Here is a 21,746-nt window from a genome sequence, read left to right as displayed (position 1 = left end):
ATTAGGACAGGCGAGATGATGAGAGGATTATGTGGCGGATAGTCTGGTGATTCGGGCTTTTCGAGTTTCACCTGTGAGCTTTTCATGCTAATAATATTTCTGAATAGGATTTGTCTGTTGTATGGACAACCAGTGGACATATACCACTAGAAAAAATCTATGCAAGCAACGTGAAAAATATATAGAAAATATAATTCTGAGAAACACGAACAAGCATGAGTATTATTATGGTTTTTTTCTTTCACAAAACGCCAATTTAATTACCTTATTTTATACGTGAAATCTTTAAATATTAGAACTTACCAATATTAACTGCTTATTTTTAAAATATATAATTTTTCAATAATGTTTTTTATTTAACTGTTCTTATTTACATTTCTTCAATCCTTATCTTTAAATATTAATTTTTTTGCGGGTTCAGAGAATTCGAATGTCTATAAAATTCTAATTCTGAAATTATAGGTATTGCTAATATTAACTAGATAGGCGTCAACAAAATTAAAAATATTGAATGAAAATTGGTGTAAAAATTAATACACTAATTTCTTGTGTAAAAAAATAAATTTGTATTAAGTCTCTTAAAATCTGGTAACCTTAAAATATTATTATTATTTTTTGAAATGCGGCAGATCACTAAAATATTTTTTTTTTATATAAGTTTTATTAGTAAGATGCTTTCATTTACTTTCAACAAATAAACTTAAAGCCCCATCTCATAATATTTAATAAAGCCGAATTTTCGCGCGACGCAAGAAAACACACAATGTTATTTTTCCGGCGCGTCCCATACGTCACGCGGGTTATTTTGCATGGTTAATTTTCTCGCGCCGCGGCAGCCTCGTCGCAAAAGTGCTTCGGGCATTTTAATCTCCGGTTGTCTACCGGAAAATTTTCCGCGAAGCGTCCTCAAGCAAAAGAGTTTAGAAACGCTGACGTTAAGCCGGTACATTTCCCATTACGCTAAGCCTCCTCCGTCAAGCAGAACACGCAATATATTTTTAATAATCCGAGCTGGCCGGGCCCAGCCCTTGTCCTGATGGGGGTAATTTGGTTAGTGCCTCGAAAGTAATGGTCCGCTGCGAAACCACCATCAACCGGCCTAATTGGATACATTTTTCTGGCTGACAAAAGTTTCCCACCGAACGTCCGAAACGGAGGGAACGAGCGGATCTGATAAATGAAGTGTTTTTTTTTCTTCATCTTCATTCCAACCCGAAGCTTCGACTGCTTCTTGTTTTTTTTCCGCGCAGCATCCCAAAGTGGCCGATCGTTACAAAGAATCAACAAAAAATGACAATCGCGCTAGATTATTTATTTTTTGTCCGCTTTCCTTCGTTTTGAACGCAGCAATCCGACTTAATACTTTACGCCGGCAATGCTTAACGATAAACAAGTCTTATATGTAACAGCACGATTGCTAATAAATATTAAAATATAAAAATGTAATCTTTACATACAAATAAATACAACGACTATAGTTTATATTGCATATAATATTTTAAAAATATACAATAAAATCCAGCATTGTCGACTATAATCCAAAGAATTTTTAAATATAAATATTTTGTGACGCTTGCCACTAAATTTGGTAGATTTATAGTATTATTTATAGACACACAAATACGTATTTGATCTACCTATTATAAATATATAAATTTTTATACCAGAATTTCAAGATTATGGTCCTAAAAAATGATAAGAAAACTATTTTTCTTTTATGATTGTTCTCTATAAGTATTAATTTGAATATCGTACAAAGATGAGTTAAATAACGTCCTTAATTAATCTGAAAATAGAACATATAAATTCTACATATTCTGACGATCAACAAAAGTTTTAGAGCCTGCGGCTCACAGGCCCACAACACCCGTTCATTTAATCCGCATGTCAATTTTATTAAAAATGAAATCAATAATGTAATTTTTTATAATTTTTTTAGCATTACTTTTACATTAGATCTTAATATAACTAGTGTTTCAGGAAGGACTATTTTTGTTGATAAAAATAAAGCATTTTTCTGTTTAATTTCATATTGCATTGCAACGGGAATTTTGTGGATCCGGTGATATATTATATCTGTGACCGTTTCACAACAAAGAAATACCATCTTAATGCCGGAGAATATTTACTGTAAAAACAAAATTCGTGTTATTTATGCAACTTTTTCTGGTCGTAACGAGGGCTGTGTGGTCCCAATCCTTTACGCTATTACCTACGCCATTACGCATTTACCTAGTTAATTAACGCAAATTTTGAGACAAAGACCCTTTCAAACATGTTCATCTGTGTGTGGTCACCACAAAAGTATTATCAATTTATTGCCTATATCAAGCTACTTCGTAGCAAAATTAGAAAAACAGAAAACATTTGTTGCTACTGATATCTATACACGTGAACCATGCTGTTAAGCAATCAAGTATTCTTTGATATGGTTTAAATTATAGGTGTATACTTTACTCTAATTGACTTGTTGTTCTTTCTATGTATGGAAATCCCTTTCGTAATTATTCATACATCGAGAAAAGTATCTATTGTCAATGATAGGCTAATTTTTTTTATGAAACTAAAAAGTACTAGCTTTTATGACATTTTTCCAAGCAATTTTAATGTTATAAGATTGTGCATCAATACATTTACTATTTTAAACGCAAAATGTAAACATAAATATACATTCAATGTGTATCTGTGTTGTATATTCTGCTTTATAATGTATGTATTATTAATAATATATATTGCACTATACAGTAATATTGTGAAATCTTAATTTGATTGAGACATAATTTAAAAATCGGAATTGAGTTATATGAACGTTTAAATATTACTATTAATTTAATATTAAGAACGGTTTGATATTTGAGTATCTTTTTTCATGTGAGGTAAAAGATAGGATGATTTAATTTTGCCATTTGATCTAAGAACAATAAAAACACAGTTGGATCATGTGAACCACAATATGCGTCACATATTAAGTATATATAGGAGGGTAATATAGGAATACTTACACTCGGTGTGTGAGAAAGAGAGAGAGAGAGAAAGAGAGTCAAGTCAAAGTTAATACAACGTCTACTCATATACAAATCGTTCATCCAATCAATTCCTCTTCCCGGTCCTCAAATTTGTATCATTAAAATAGGCCTTACACATTGTATAAATTGTATAAAGCAGCTATTGTAAAGTTCAAAAGGTAAGTCTCTTATTAAAAATCAATTTCACGCTATTAAAATGTAAATTTCCACAAACTCTTTAATATTACATTAACACGATATCCTTAATTTATGCAGGACCCCTTCGAGGAATAGGTCACGGGTACGCGGCGGTGTCACAATGGAAGTAAGTCATCCTTGCCATTGTGGGTGTATATAATACGACAAACACACAATACAACACACACACATTCATTCTCATACACACAAACAATATATTATATACGTGTGAATATGCATATTTGTTGGCTATTAACATAACAGACCCGCGGGACTGAGCATTACCATAGGCAAAACGGAGAAGCTGCTTCTGTGACAACCGACTAACGCAGGAGGAGGTCTTTCGGTGTTTGTATTTCACAATTGCCGTGGGCACTCTCCAATTTGGCGTATAGGCAACTTTGAGAGGTAAATTTTATCAGGACCCCTCATATGCATATTGTATGCGAGCCAAATTTTAACCCGCTCTCCGCTAATTGACCGTCGCTTCCGAGAATGTCTTCATTAATTATTTCTAGCCCTAATATCGTAAAACTTTTCCGTGTTTCTTATACGAACATGTGTGTACATACATGCGGTGTGTGTTTTTGAAAGATGTATTTTTGTTGGGTGTATGTGTATCTGCATATTTATTTGCGGGAAAGGCATGTTTTGCAAAATGGATAAACTTTAAGCGGTAGGAAAATTTAATCTGTTGGATGGATCCGCGACGATGCTGCGTGATAATAGTGAAACATATATAAAATTAAATTATCATGACTTGCTGAGAATAGCTACAGTGAAAACTTTGAACCATTTGAAAACTAAGATGAAGACGTGTTAGTATTCATAAACATAAGTGTGTATTATAGTGCAAATAAACCGGGAATGGTTATTTCTTCTAAGAAATATTTCTCACAAAATATTTAGAAGCTATTATATTAATAATTATTATATTAAAATATCAATTTAATAGTTAAGTACATACAACAGTTATATTAGAACACTTTTATTACATACTTTCAATATTTATCCGTCAAATTTAAATAAGCTTGGAAAAATTATTTTTTGGCAGAGATGTTCATCGAATTGCTAACACTAACAATATACATACTTGCAATCAACGTACCATTCTATTTTACACATGAATTAGGTTATAGCGTATTTATAATACCAAACTGTGATTTAGTCTAATCCTTTTAAAATCATAGTTAAAATTTGCTTAAAAGTTAGTTGTAAATTTAAATATATATATTTTTTTGATATAATTTTCTTCACATATTATATAAATAGCTAAATTTCTATTTTATTCATAGTAATTTGATTACCATTAAGTAACGAACTTTATGTTTATTTTAAAGTTACCATTACTAAGACGCAAAACTTAATGATTATTTATACATATATATAAATCTGTGGTAGAATTAAGCGCCACCCATTTAAAGTTTAACTTTTTTAAGCTCGATCGCATTAATCGTCGCGACTCTTATTTAATAGTGAGCTTTTAAAATATGCATCGCAAGCGTCCTTCCAAGACTAATTAGAACATTCAACTTATTGTAGAGGAAAATTGAGCGTGGTATTCCGGTTGTTTAAAGTCTTAGGGTTTAGATAATTAGCAAGAGTCATGGCGCTGGAATATTGTTGTCGTTAGTTTTTAGAGTCCTTCAGCGTCGAGTGGCTCATGAGTTTTAAACTTTACATTAAAAGAAGTTGCCGCTTTGCGCATTTATCATACAACGACGAGTTGGAATTAAATTCGAGTGGGTGGACTAATTATCGAGGACGGCTTTTAAAGGTGAGCATTAAGATGGCCATCCCTGGAACACGTTACTATTAACTTATTGCGGTCGTGGAGCTTAACTCGGTGCTGTGCAAGTTCTGGTGGTTTTGCACCTTGATCGGTACGATGCAAGTTAACAGCTTTGTAAACTTGTGCTATGGATATTCGCTTATTATATAAAGATAGTATTAAACACGTACAATATTGCACTACAAAATTCTTAGCTTTGATTTTTGATTTATTGGAAAATTTCACTTTCACTCGTTGGCTCGGAAAACATTAAAAAGTTCATTCATTAAAATAAAAATATTTACATTTTAGCGTAAATGATAAAGTGGGTATATATTATACATACCTTTTAAAAAAACAACTTTAAAAATAAAAAGTAGACGTTTCAGAACTTGTGATAGAATACAAGAACCTGAAAGTATTAGAAATATATATATATACATATATGTTGCTGTCACTTGAAATTAAGATCGTTCTATAGCAAATGCTATACTTTATACATTAAATGATATTTATAATATAATAGATAACAAATTATTCCAAGTAAAAGCATTTTTTTTTATTTGTTTAGTGTTGAAATATTTTTTAGATGAAAAATTCTCGGTTAAGTTATTGCGTATATTTTTAAAATAGTTTCATGTAGTTAGCTTGAAATTCTCATTACATTATTAATTAATGTCATCAGTTATGCTTGACATAATACAATCGAAGCAAAAAGCTTTTCCAGGTTCTTTTCCTGCGATCTCCCTTGGGATATTCATTTTTCTAGGAAATTGATTTGAAAGACTTTTTTGTGCTAACCGTTTCATCAACTTAAATATTATACGGAAATAATTTTGTTATATTTTTTATTGCTTCGCACGTCTTATTTTTTAATTAAATTAAAATATATTCAATATATTCTATTGAAATGTATTTAATCTAATATTTGCTATTTTCATTTAAAAAGTAAAACTAAAAATCATCATACAAATATTTTTTATGATTATGCATGGTGCAGTGTTATTAAGGGCTTCTATACTTTTTATTGTATTATATTTTAATTCAAGAAAAATATAATTATTTTATTTACCTAAATTGCCAATTTATACCTTGACCATTTACTAAATATATATCGTTGTCTCGTAAATTGTACAATTTAGATTTACCGGATTTGCTCAGTTTAAACAGTTTCTATGGTAAAATCCATAAGATTTGCTGCAGCAGCATTTCTGTAACTTAAAGTCTCTTTATATAGAATTGCACAAATCCATCTTGGGTGTAATGTTCGTTCGCGTTGCTGATTAGTGGACGTTTACTCTGCATTGAAACTTCCCTTTACATTCTGTAATCCGCTCACCTTATCCACTTCATTAACGTTGTTAACGTGATTATCCTGCTGAACCGTGATATAAACACCAATCAAGGCTTCTCATTTCATAGTTCGGGTGCAATTTTTTACAAACAACGTCGATATATTTAAAACAATTTTAAAGTTTTACAAATTTAAAACATGATTTAGTTTAATAAATAATTATGTTGACATTAAAAAAAATGTTATTAAAAAATATTTTTTTAAATGAAAATATATGTCGTAAATTAATCAATCGTTTTGGGGATGATATATTTTAACTCATCAATGCATATCTTTAGAAAAACACAAAGCTTAAGCAAAGATTATAAATAAAAATTATTCAGATAAAAATTAGCTTGTTCTGATGATATAAATAATTAGGGGCAATAAAAGAAATAGAGTGAGCACCGCAATTTATTGATATGTACATTTTAATAAATAAAATAAATTTTAAAATATATTAAATTCAATAATGTAAGAACCCTTTTCACATTTATTAATTGATTTAGTAAAAATATTATAAGATGTAAAAATAATAAATTTCCCTTAGCACATCTATTCAATTTAACATTATAAACCTTTTTATGTCACTTCTATATTTTATTTTTATTTTGAGAAAATCTCATTGGGAAAGACTCACAGCATTGTATGTCAACCTATAGTTTTGCTACGTGCAGCAATAATATTGTAAAATTATTTTTTGATCCCTTCGGAATGCTTCTAAAAGCCAGTGCAAAGTTGCTAAAGTGGCATGCGATGTTTTGAGTTCGCTATTATTCCGTATAAGTATATTCAAGTACACCAAAGCAATATTTAAAAATATTGTGTAGTAATTTAAAGCAAATGTAATGTGCCTTTCTTTTTCATTGTATCTAATTTAATATCAGCTAGGTATTTAGTATCTTAAAAGCTGTCATGACAATGGATTTTTCCTTATCTGATTATCTCAATACACTCGCGTTTTTTTAAGCAATCACCGCCAGACACGCATAAGCCCACGCCACCGATTTGGCTTGTTATACTAATACGAAAGCTTCGAAATTATTCGCCGACAATATAAAAAGCGCAACTCGCTTATTATTATTATCGTAAGGAAGAGGCGCTCCTACGAATAAGAAGATGTAGGAGGAGAAGAAGAATGAAAAAAATACCACGGAAGCGTTTCGGCGAAGTTTCCTGCCGCGGAAAGTTTAAAATCACTTTGTGTCATAAAAAGTTTTTTTTCCACTCGAGCCAAAGCCACAGACACTCACAGAAGGGGATAATCCTGCCGGTGCCCTGTTCGCTACACATGTACCGGGTTTTAATTCAGAAGCCGAAAAATATTCGCGGATCCTAAGTGCGAATCCTTGTTCGTTTTAATCACGGTGACGGCGCCTCATGCGAATTCTTTCGGATAAATTAAATAGAAATAAAGTAGGCGCCCCGCTGCTGTCGTTCCCCATTCGCGATTTTTTCTTCTTTACGACCCTTGGCTCACGTGCAAAAATAGGTTTTTAAAAAGTAGCGAAACAAGGTGGCAAAGCGCGTTAAAAGGGGAGTGCTAAGAGCGTAATGGATGTGGGAAACGTCGAATTGGCATAACGGTAACGCGAGACGCGTTATTAGATTACGTCCAGTATATGAAAACAATGTAAGGAACGTGTGTCTATTTTTATATCGTTTAAGATCTATAGGCACGCCTACGCTATAAATCAAAAAAAGCCATGGAAATATAGTCAGCTTCAGATATTAATGTTGAATTATTTTAGGTATTGACCTTGTGTTGTCCTTATCGCATCGAGTATTGGAAAAAATCTTTTGTGTTATTCATAATATCAGGGACAGCCTTAGGTTTTTTAGCGCCTCAGGCAAAAATTAAATTTTGCCCCTTACCCTATTAATACTTTATTAACTTATTACATGAGCCCAAAAATATTATTTAAATTATAGCTTTAAAATATTATTCAAATTATATCGTGTCAAATATTATAATATCTGACACGATACTCTTTTTGCAATTGTGAGTATTTAAAAATTTGTTGTTTTTTTTTTGTCGCAATTTTTTACGCGTGGAATAATCTAAAGAGTACACAGTAGAGTGTAACAAAAAAACTAATCTTCTTAGTGAAACACCCCACTGAGAAATGTCAAATGCCAAGTGAGAGTACAAAATAATATATTTTTGCTCTAGCGTGCAATCTGTTCAACATTGTCATAGAAAAAGTAATCCGAGATGGCAAACTGGATAAAACCAGTAGTGTACATAATAAATCGATACAAATCTTTGCCTGCGCCGATGACATAGATATAGTAGCGAGAGCAAAACAGGCACAAATAGAAGTCTTTTAAGCCATTAATTTACCAGCCAGGAAAATAGGGTTAAAAATCAATGAAACAAAAACAAAATACATGTCGGTATCCTGAAAATCTCGAAATAAAAGAGTACACTTTTGAGTTTGTCAGTGACATAATAAATCAACAATAAAAATAACAGACACTATCTCGTCGTACAAAAATATTGCTCTACAAAACTCTGATCACACTAGTTCTGTAATATGGTTCAGAGAGTTGGACACTTACCAGAACTGACTGTAAGGCTGCTTGACATTTTAAAGAAGAAAGTGCTTTACAGGTTATATAGCGCTGCATACTAAAGCAAGCTACGTATACAAAACAATTAGAAGCTCTAAAATCTCTACCAAAAAGAAAGTGTATTCACCTTAATCAGAGTTTATAGACTCCAGGAAAAAAGTTGAAATAAAAATATGATTATAACCGGTGAATGTTTTGTTTGCATGAAGTTTATACGCCTGATAATTGCTATTATCTATTTTCGCAAATAAAATTTTTAGAATTATAATAGATATAGTAAGTGAAAACTCATTACTAAAATATACAAAAATAGATAAATATAATATATACAAATATTTTTTTAATAATAGATAGCCATGCACTTGCAAAGACTTAAGCAGAAAGCTTTAAAAACGTTTTTACACGATTTTATAGGTACTCACAAATCAAGATTCGATTTTTTTGGATACATGTTTTTCATTTTTATCTATTTTTGGTTTTGATTTGTAATAACCACATTTGTTAAACCATTTGAAAGCATTTTGGACAGCGTCTCGTGAACAAAAAATGTGTTTTTCAATTTTCGATATATTCAGTCCATAATATACAATATGCAAATGCAATAAAATTTATTCGCCCTTTTAGCTTTACTTGAATTGTGTTTGTATAGAATTTTTAAATGTTCATTTAATATTTAAAATAAATTAATAAATAAAAAACATATAACAGAAAATAAAGGCCGAAAACACGCAACTGATCATTAAAGTCGCATAGGCAAGACTACTCAATAAGACATGCAATCCCATTTTAAAACTCAACAGATTATTAAAACACGATATTTTTTTTTGTTTATTTTTTAAAATTATGATTTAAACTACCGCTAAAATATTTGTCATTCTGACAACTTTTAAAGAGTTTCACACTATTTTAAGGGATGCCTCATTAATAAAGCACGGCACCTAGGCTTTGTATTATAAGAGAAATCGTAATTTTCATTAAAAAAAAAAAAAAAAATAGCATGCTTAACTAACTGAGCAAAAATAAATACAACATTTTTACAACAAAAATAAATACAACGTTTTTAACATTTGAATTTTAATTTTGGAAAATAATTAAAATGGTAAAAACTTCGGCAGTGATCGTGTCTTAAAAACAAATAATTGACAAAAATGTAAAAAAATATTTTTAATTTTTTATTTTGCTTTTATTTTTATTAAAAAACATTTTTGCTTTCCTTAATTTTTCTTTAAAATGTTTTTGAACGAAGATATGATTAATTTAATTTTTTGAATAGCCACTATTTTGAAACGGAATGGTGGATATAGCTGAGTAACAAATATATTAGAGATGTTGACAAGGTATATTTTTTAACAAAAATATTATGCAAATTTCATAAAAGCAGCAAAAGTTATAGTGTCCCTAATTTTGAGTAAATTCAATATATAATAACCTATTATTTTCAGGCGAAATGTGTTTTATAAGGAATTGAGTTAGGTTGAGTTCGGTTATGCTAAGATTTATCGTAGCATAACCTAACAAAGCCTAACTAAAAGATTTTTGTTTAAGGGAAAATAAAAATTTATGTACACGTGTTCTCAATTTTATACCTTCAGGTACACAAGGAGGTGGTCACTAGTGCAGTATAACGAATGCAAGATCCCCAGGATGCATATTATAAGGAAGTCCAATAAAAAAAATTTTTTTTGTTTCAAAAAAAAAATATTTTTTTGGGTCAAAAAAAAATTTTTTTTTTGATCTTTTATAAAGATTATTAAATATTTTTTTGTTGTAAATTGACCCTTTTTTCTATAATTTCATATACATATAGAGGCAGTAACAAGGGCGGTGCAACTAGGTGCTAGGTACCAAGGTTTCACAGTAGAAGAAGCAGCAATTAAAAAAACAATTAAAACAATTGATTTTTAAAAAAATTAAAAAAAAATTATATCAAAAAACTTTTTTTTAAATTTTTATTTTATATTTTAATTCAAAGTATGAAAAAACTTTTTATACTCTGAAACTTATGTACCTTGAACTTGTTGCACCGCCTTTGTTACTGCCTCTATATGTAAATAAAATTATAGAAAGAAGGGTCAATTTAAAAAAAAAAACAATTTAAAAAATTCATTTTTATTACAGGTTAAAAAATTTTTTTTAATTGAAACTGCCTTGTAACTTTTTGCTTCATGTAAATAAATTCATAGAAAGAAATTGCAAAATAAATTTTAATAAAAGGCTTATAATTTTTGTTTAAATAAGACCTCCTTGTAATTTGCAGCCTTAATACTTTGCACCCGATGCATCTCCTTGGTAACCGCCTATATGTGTACCTGAAGATATAAAATTGAGAACGCGTGTACATAAATTTTTATTTTCCCTTAAACAAAAATCTTTTGAGTTAGGCTGTGTATGTTATGCTACGATAAATAGTAGCATAACCTAACTCAACCTAGCTCAATTTGTTTTAAAAACACATTTTGCATGAAAATAATAGTTTTAAATATAGAATTTACTCAATATTAAAGACACGATAACTTCCGCTGCTTTTATTATATCTAAATAACTTTTTTGCTGAAAAATAGACCTAGTAAATATCTCAGATATATTTGTTAGGTAGCTATAACCACCATTTGGTTTCAAAATGGTAGCTATTCAAAAAATTAAGAAAATCGTATTTTTGGTAAGAAACATTCTAAAGAAAAAAAGAAAAAAGAAAATGGTTTTATAGGAAAATAAAAGCAAAATAAAAATTTCGCAAATTTTTTTTATAATTGTTATTATAAAAACTAAATAATAGAATTCTTCTTTTTTATTGCTCATCTGAGTTTTAAACTGGGATTGCAGGTCTTATTGCTGTTTCGCCTAAGCGACCTATATGTTCCGTTGCGCGATTTTAGCCTTTATTTGCCGTTAAATTTATTTTATTTTAAAATTTATTTTGAATATTTATTAAACATTTAAAAATGCTATAAAAACGCTTTTCAAGTAAATCTAAAATGACGAATAATTTTTTTTGCATTGGCATATTGCATAATATTAAATAAATATATCGTAAATTAAAAAACACATTAATTGTTTACAACACGCTGCCTAAAATGCTTTGGAACGGTTTAACGAATGTGGTTATTACAAATCATAACCAAAAACTGGAAGAAAATAAAAAACAAGTACACGAAGATCGAATCTTGATTTTTAAGTCCCTTTAAAATTATCAAAAAACGTCTTCAAATCTGTCTGCTAAAGTTGCTGCAAGCGGAATGCTATAGATTTATTCGAGGACGGTAAGAAAACGGCTTAACAATATGAGACTCAGAGGTTGTATAGCCCGACACAAACCGTTTCTTTTAGAAATAAATAAAACTCAAAGGTTAGAGTGCATTAAGTGATACGAACTGGACCAGTTCCTCGTAGCTAACATTAAACAGATCAATTTGTAATTGAAAGACTTCAGAAAGAAAGTTGAAAAAAAATATGATTGTACTGATAAATGTTTGGTTTATATAAACTTTAAAAATAAAATAGCGAACCTAACCTAACCGGTGAACGGTTCACGATTCTTGATTTATATAAAGTTAAAAAATATGGAACAGTGTACCTAGCCAATCAATGACCGGTATATACATAGTTTAGTTATTTATTAGCAAACTTAATTTATGTAGGATCCCTGTCGGCGTCTCCTATCCATACTGTTGATCTTTCAACAATTCGACTTCATGGCTTCTACCATTTTGAATTTACAATAAATAGAAATAATATAAATGTTTCAATTGCTTTACAGCGAATCGTTTAGGTCAGTGCATCAGCGCGGTATATAATATTAGAATATATTCTTTAACAATATATTTTGATAATTTAAAGTAAATAATGCGCCTTTATTTGGTATCACGGCACCCCACAAAATCTAACGCTCCAGGCGATCTTCTGTACTGCATACCTCTTGGGCCTGCCCTGCATAATATATTACTACTATATTTAATAATAATACAATTTTATGCAAGAATATTTTATCATAAGCTTCCACAGGTTAAGTTGTTTCATAAAACCTGCAAGAGCTGCGTCTAATTAACCTATATTCTTTTGTAGCAATTGATAAAATTTGTAACTATGATTACAAGGACGTCGCATATAAAATATGTCGCAAGATTGAATCGAAAACGATTCAGCCAAGGAATCTTCGTATATATAAGGTCGGTCTCTTGCCCTCAGATTATCACAGACCGGGAGCCGTAACTTCTGGAGAAAGGGAAGTGCGTTACAAGGACAATTCTTATACAAATAATGGAACTCGTTATAGCTTATGAATCTATATACATACATATATAAATATAGTTTAATAAATAATTTAATTTAATAATTATAAGAGTGAAGTCTGGTTGTTTTGTTACTTAATTGTAAGTATTTATTATGTCTGATTGAATATTACTCATTATACAGAATTACACTGTTGTAACGCATTGGGTTTACATCTGTCAAGTTATAATAGAAAATTTAAAAGATTATAAATTACTTGAATATTAATCTCTAGGTAGCTCAGCATATTCTAATTACCTTCTGATAACTTAACCTTGCTTCATTTTGCATAATCATCAGTTTGCCATTTAAGTGTTCTTTGCTCTTTCTGCTCCTGTGATATTGTGAATTTCTCTCTAAAGGTCCTTCTTACGAAGTAATAATCCGAGTGGCTGGTAATACTCGTATCTACCTACTTATATTGTGTGTACTTTTGCATTGTTAGTACTATTCTTCTTGGTATCAGTATAAATCTATAAATATACGTCTTTATAAGATCGAAACAATTCATAAAGTACTATTTTTATTTCTGACAATTGATGATTATCTAAGCTAAAATGATATCTTAAAATATGTAAAAAAATTATTATTTTCACCGCAATGCTTTATTATTTTTATTTTTCAGTCATTAAAAGGTTAAAATAATACAGTACATTAAAAGATAATTATCTTAGCTGAAATAAAAACATTAAATAATATTAATTATTTTATTTATTTATTTTTCACTAGTTCATTCACATTGACCATACTTGTGTTAAATTTTAAAGCAAATAAAACTATTTGGTTACTTATTAAATAAACATATTACTTATATTTATTTAGCCAATATTATTATGCAAATAAATATCTTAAAGAATAAGTAGATCTTAATAATATCTGAAAAATAAGATGAAAAAACAATCTTTCATAAAAGGATTTCTTTAATATTTATTAAAAATATAAATAATTTTTATTTTTAATTAATATACATTATAATAACAAATGCTAATTTTTAAACAAATTTTGAATATTGTAATAGGTACACATATCGTATCTTTATTTGAATATTTGTTATCTTATATTATATATTATCTTTATCTTAATATTAAGTTTATGTTATAAATTATTTATATTTATTTTTATTATGTAAATCTAAAGTGATAAATATATCATTAAGAATAAATAGATAGCATTTTAATATTGGGAATAAAATTAGAATATTATAAATATTTATAAAATAATTAATATATACGTTTCTTTACTGCACTAGTAATTTTGATTAAAATTGTTAAACTAATATAGAAATATGTAAATTTAGTGAATTGCTAAATAAGCTGTAACCCTTAAAGTGACGAACTATTAATTAAAGTTTGTAATGTAAAATTAAGTAAAATATATAATTCTTCCCTTGAGGTATTAGAAAGATGCATTAGTGGTCTTAGAGGTAAAAAATAAAGTTTAGATAGATTAATAACGAAGCTTGGGTTATACGTTGAAAGTTACTTAGCTTAATTTTTAGGAATAAAAAATGTTTTTTTGAAATACTGAATAGACATTGGTTCTGAAAAGTTGAGCCATATCTATAAATCAAATCATAATTTGAGGCACATTTTAATTTTTAATATTTCGCTGACGTTTGACAAATGATATACGTCTGAGCGAAAATGTATGCAGTCATTTCTCACGTTACGAGCATTCTTGAGGTGTTGTTGCGTTAAAAGTAGGGTGTGAGAGAGCCACCCCTAGCGGCGGCCGGCCAACGACGAGGGTCTAAAATTTAGAGGTAAATTGACTTGCCACACCGGGCAGCCTGCAAGGCAACGAGGCTTCAAGATATATGGGGCCGCTTTTTTCGATGATGGAGCTCCCTTTTTCATCTCGTCCAGCATCCCGGCGTACCGCCGCTCATCTGGAGCTTTGTGCCGACGCCAGAAATGAAATAAAAGAATCCAACAACAAAGCTATAAAAGTTTTCTCCTTTGTAATTTATATTCTTTTTGAGCAGAGTTGGGGTTCGGCGAGGAGTTCGGGAGGTGATGTTTTTCACCTTTATTCCACTAAATCAGATATACAATAAAGAGCCGGGCGAAGAAAAAAATAGCCGCCGCTAAAATAGTACAGTTTTGTCCGCTTATTTTATACCTCTATATTTTTATTTGCGCTTATTTTTCCCTTTCGGCCATTGCATCTTGCCGCCGGATTAATGCCGCTGCAGTCAGACGCGCCATATTCTTGTTCCCTGTCTCGTTTCATACCCACCCCGTCCTCCTTTAATGCAATATCCTCCTGCAGAAGAGTTTTCATTTTAACGACTTTCGAGTTTCGCTTTGAGGAAAAAAATTATACAATAATGAAAGAAAAAAATCAACACGAAAAATGTCTCTCGGCGGAGCTGAGTTTTTATGAGTTCGAGATTAAATTGGCCGAAAATATTTTGTCGTGTCCTCAAACGACGCTTAATTTCTCGTAAATGCAAATTTATTGTGATTTTTCTCAAGTAAGATTAAAAATTCGTGACGATAGATTAAACAGTTAATGAAGGAACGTTTAAATAAATACTGTAAAAAATTACAACGAACATACATTTTATAGCCGAGATTTTACCAGCATTTCGACAGTCAAGGACTTCAAGTATCCTTAATAAATCTTCGCCTTGATTGAAAAGTAGAAAGTATAACATTTTCGTTTATATATGAAATTTATATGTCGTATATACCTTTCCACAGCTCGAGTTTTATTACTGCCTGACTAAAATTATTTTCGCGCTTCCCTAATTGACTGTATTTGCGTTTAAAATATTTTAAAACTCTTTGAAAACTTGCATTCAGATTATATAATAACCCACTAATTATATTTTATACTTAAACAAGCTATTAAGCAGGCTCCTTCGTACAAAAAAATCGGATACAGGACAAAAATGAAGCATTAAATAATAATAAATTAATACGAATTCTATACACATACATACATATTGTATATAATGGTATCTATTTATTTATTCAATTTTCACAATTTATTGCACCTTTTAAAATAACAAATTTTAAAATATATTTTTCATACTAATTTTTTGATCGCCTTTATTTTCAAGTTATGGGTTAATTAATTAAACATCAATATAAAATGTTTTTTAAATGGTTTTTTAATGTTTAATTGTTAATACATTTATATATTTTTAAATGGAAATAAAAAGTAAAAAAAAGAAAATAAAAGTAAAAGTTTTTTATCTATTGTTCCTTTGTAGTTTATAAGGATCGGATTGAAAAGCGAGAAACAAAAATAAAACTACTTCTACAAAAATACTTGCACCATTGTAAAAACCACACTTAATTTCAGTTCTGAAATTGGAAAACCAAACAAAATTGCAGTGCTAGCTACATGTTGAACTATAAAAATACAATTGAAAATAAAATATATTAAATAGTAAAATTATATATGTGATTTACAATTGAGACGCTTTTTTTACATTTAAAATAATTCGAGAAAATCGTTTTTTGTTGTAAAGCACTTGTTCAAGCTTATATTGTTTTTTCGAGCTTTCTGAAAAAATTAAAAATATAATAAAATTTAAATATATTAAAATGCTTCAATATATATGTTTAAAACTTCTTTATACCTTATAAAATTGTGAGCAAACATTTATTTTGTGTATAGGCTTATCAAAAAAAATGCTCATATTTCAGTAAATGTTCAAAATTAAAATAAGAAATAGTACAATATAAACTAAGTCTATTAGTTAATTTAAGGGATCAGTAATCGTCGAACTTAATAGGCATTGAAGATACAATTGAAATTAATATTATCTGGTTTGGTAATAATTTCACGTATTGATTTCAAACATAAGGTTTTATTTTTCATTCACATGAAATTTTAGGATTTTATCTCAAAGGCTTTTTGTGAAAAATAGTTTTTTACATGTATTGCAAGATATTTTTAAATTTTATTTTATTTGATGAAAAAATCGCAGTTTGTTAGGTAGCGTAGCGAAAAGTTTTCTAAGACAATAAGTTTATAAAATAAACGCATTTTTTTATGAGTATCTGCAACCAAGTGTAACCTCTTTTATAATGTTGATTCAAGACAGTTTTGGTGAATCGCAGTTGAAGATGTTTGCAAGACGATTGCATCGTTTTCGGAAAACACTAACGAAATGTATTTATGCTTTAATTATAAACGGTCCAGGTGGCCACTGTAGCGATTATTAATCAAAGAGTAAAAGAACAACAATATTATACGCAGGGTAGAACGTATTGTCTAACACGCATCCTTTCCAAACAAAGAGTGTTTTTTTCAGTGGTACTTATTGGCGATTAACGTCTCGGGACGGATGTGCTATTAGTCGATCCGTGAAATATTTATAATTAATAACGAATTGTTAAGTCACGAAATCTCTTTTCCATTGTTGTGAAAAACTGTGTGAGAATTACTGTCAAGTCTTTTGTTTGAAACTGTCGGTATAATGATCTTTAAATTACAAAAAATGAGCAGGTGGTTTAAGCACCCCCAAATAATATATTTCCTGCAATAAAATAATAAGAAATTAATTATTTAAAGATTAAAATTTTACCTATTGACAAGTGACAGGTGTCAGTTTAAAATAATAATAAAAATATATGTATACATATATTAATAATCTTTTATGATTTTTGAAAGTCTTTATATTATAATATTGCTTTTATAAAACTTGGCATATATTAAACTGCATAGTATGATAGTATGTTTAAAATATTATTCTATTAAATTAGTTAATGGCATCATCGGATAATACCCTCGAGTCCGATCAAATTGTTTATATTTTCAATAGATTACGGTTTAATAGATACTAAAATTTTAAAAACGGTTTAATGTTCATTTTATAAAAACACAATATAAGAACTGACGTTAAGCTTTGAAACTTTCACAGTAAAAGTTTATTTTGAAGGGATAATCTTCTTTGATGTGTGTAGCCAACTTCATCGGGGAGTCTTCTCTACGAGTTTAAACAATTGGTCGCGTCTCAACTGTCCACTTCAGGTTGTGTACAAACATTACCCGCAATATGAGGGCTTCCGTTTCCGGGCCGGAGGAATTTATCGAAAAAGCAAGAAAACACGCCTGTTGACAGAAGTGCCATCCAGGAGTTTATATTAAAGTGCTCGGATGTACAACTACATTTTGTTCATTTATTATTTCTCCACACAAACACATACGGAATTTAATTCTTGTCTAAAGATACTAGAACAAGCACAAATAATATTTATTTGTAAAAAGATAGAAATGCATCGATTAATAATTTTTTGCACATTACAACCGCAGGGTGTTATTTCCGATGTGTATACTGTCTCTGGTGTCTCATATAAGTTTATAATACAGATATTGTAAAATCAACATTTGTCAGATTATAATCTAATAACTCTTAAAGATCTAGTTTTTTGGAATTTAACAATGGTATTTAAATATTGATAGATGAAATTTCATTTTTTTTTATTCTTGAAGCTATCATTGAAATTAATTGTTTCAAAAATTTTGATAATAATTTTACTATATATTTTGTAAAGCAGATTTTTTTATTATATGTAATACAAATATTTAGCAATAATTTCCAATGTTTCATTTTCTTCTGTAGAATCTTGAAATATTATATTCTTAATATGGCTAGTAATAAAAAATAATAATATATTATTGACTGCATGCTTCATATAGCTTTATGGTAATACTGTAACATGAAAACCATATATAATCGAACTAGTATTTTTTGTGGGTATCATTTAAAGTTCTATTTTTTTTAATAAATAAACTAAAAAACTGAATGTGCATATTCTTGGTGATCAATCCTTACTTATAAAATTAAAGAAAAATCAATAATAATGAAAGCATCCAGTCACATATTAATGGTGGGTGACGATTCATATCAATAAGGTAACGAAGAGTGATTAAATTACCTAGATATTAAATGTCTACAATATATATGTATATATAATATAATATTACCTTAACCTTAATATGTCGTAATTTGACAGGTACTATAAATCACGATCTTTCAGCATACAACATGCTTTCTCAGAAGCTTTAAATTATATGAGATGTTTTTAAGATAAATCTATTTTTACAACGTTATAATATATTTTTTGCGGAATTTATAAATTAAGGCTGCTTTTTGATGGTGAAGCGTCTTTGTCAGATTGTCAACGAAGAAAGAAAAATAATACATATTTAATTTAATTATTTCTTCTTATTGATTACGCTGTAAAGATAAAAGTCAAAGTACATATATATGTGTGCGTTAAATATGATCATTAGTCTTATAACAAAGCATTTTCTTAGAATTTATACAGATCAAAGTGTACCTATTTTACAATAAATATATATAATTTTAAGTGTTATACAATGATTCAATACCTACAATACGAAACGTAGAGCTATTTTTTAACTATTCAATTATTCTTAAGCACAATGACCATGGAACCTAATGCAATCTTCCTTAGAATCCAACGATTAGAAATTGCTACAGCCATTTTATTGAGTTAAATAATAAAAAGTAAAAAGTTTCTTAACTTAGTGGTTTTTAGTGGCAGCACAAACCGGTAAAAGTGAGCTGTCACAATGAAGGTGCACCGCAATATTACTATAAATTAAATTAAATAAACAGTGAATAGTTTCTTAATCACAGTAAAATTTTCTTACACCGGTGCTAGTTGAAGATTATGCAAAATTATATAGCATTTAGATTATGAACAATATAAACAAAACCTTAAATTATTAGTGCGCCAGTAATTATTTTCGTGATTATGTTGAGAAAATTGTAGATCATTTAAATAAAGAATTAAGTTTAATAGAAAGATAGTTAAAAATAAAGTATTTACTAGATGAGAATAAAACTAAATGTATAAATATTAATTATAAAAAATGTTAGATAATAAAGTAGTAATGTAGAAGTTAATTAAAAAATAAAATTCAGTTTGCAAGAAAACTTTAATCATACGATTAATAGAAAAGTATAAAAATAGATGTATTATCTAGGATGAGAAATATGTTCAATACATTAGTATATTATTTTACCCTACTTCAGTTATTGTACAAGAATATTATATATGTCTAATAAATTAGATAAGATGATGTTGCAAAAATTGCAACATAAGGCAAGTGGTTTCAAATAAAATATATTCACTAATTGTAGAAGTATCTTCAAAGATTAGAATGGTTATATTTAATAGAAATATTTGAGATAATTGTTGGAAAATAATATGTTACCAAAGTATTTTAATAAGTATTTATTAAAAGTATTGATGTTTATAGATTTATTACTAAAAATAAAAATACTTTAAAGGTGGATAGGTATAAAAAAAGTATACGAAGATTTAAATTTGTATAATAGTGTTCCTAGAACGATCTGCAGAAGTAAAAATGTTGCGGGTTTCCTCAATGGTATAAAGAAACCCTTTCGTACATTAGGAAATAAATTATAATAAGAAATTAATTTTTATATACTGTTTATGTTAATATATAATATGTTTGTTTTGCTTATATTTTTTGTATGTATATAAAATTAGCTGAGTAAATTTAAAAAATAATAAATTAATAATATGGTAATGTTCATGTTTTTTTAATATAATGTTTTACCAGAAATAATAAAATATTGGTTGTTAAATATTGCATTATACAGTTAAATATATTTACAACAAGAAGCAACGTATGCATTTTTTTACTTGACATTTCTAGGGTTCAAGTCAAATCGCGAGCATTTTCCACTCGTATAGTACGTATACACACGCAGAACAGGGTCAGATTTATTGGGGAAGCTGCTAGCACGAGATTAAGCCGGGTCCAGACAATAAACCCTTACAAATTAATCTGGGCTTCGGCCGACAAAGGTAAACAGCCAAGCTTGTCACATGACAAGATTTACCCGCAAGGTCATAATTAAAAAATATACAAGTTAAACACATGAGAGTATATCTAATCACTAAACGTGTTAATTTTAGCGAGCTTTCGGGTCATTTTCAATTGAGTTTAATATATTTTTTCATGAGCTATATGCGGAAGAGTTATATATAGAAACGATCGATAATACGATTTTTTTAAACATTGACTTTAAAAAATATTTTCTTAATAAGTATCCAAGAATTCTCGGTATGCAAAACGGAACGTGAAACGCTTTTTCGATACTTAATGTATAAAATATAAAATCTCTACAGTTAAGACAGTTGAAAAAAATATCAAAGAAGCACGTGAAACGGCATTTTATTATACATATATAAGTACTAAATACTAGGTTCTTATGTAACTCAAGTTATTACTTTTTGCTTTAATTAGATAAATATTAAAAATGTATATAAAAAAGAAAATGGCATCTTTATTTAAATAACACACAAAATATCGATATTTTTAAGCTACTGGGATTAAAAATATTAACTAATAACTTTGGTGTAGTAAAATGGAACGTTGACGTGCAACAATTTACTTTTAGATATATTATGTAGCACGCTATAAAGCTTACATTGCAGATAACGCTTCGGATTATATTTATTCACCCCTTTTAATTTTATACAAGTAAGCTTATATAAATACACATTGTATATATTTTTTACCAGTGTATTAAAATATTATTAAGAGTAAACTTTTGATTATGATGAGGCAAACG

Source organism: Plectrocnemia conspersa, unplaced genomic scaffold, assembly GCF_051122295.1.
Source record: "Plectrocnemia conspersa isolate PC_06_02 unplaced genomic scaffold, ASM5112229v1 ptg000010l, whole genome shotgun sequence".
NCBI classification, from domain to species: domain Eukaryota; kingdom Metazoa; phylum Arthropoda; class Insecta; order Trichoptera; family Polycentropodidae; genus Plectrocnemia; species Plectrocnemia conspersa.
The sequence above is the reverse complement of the archived record's forward strand: the minus strand, read 5'-3'. Positions refer to the sequence as shown.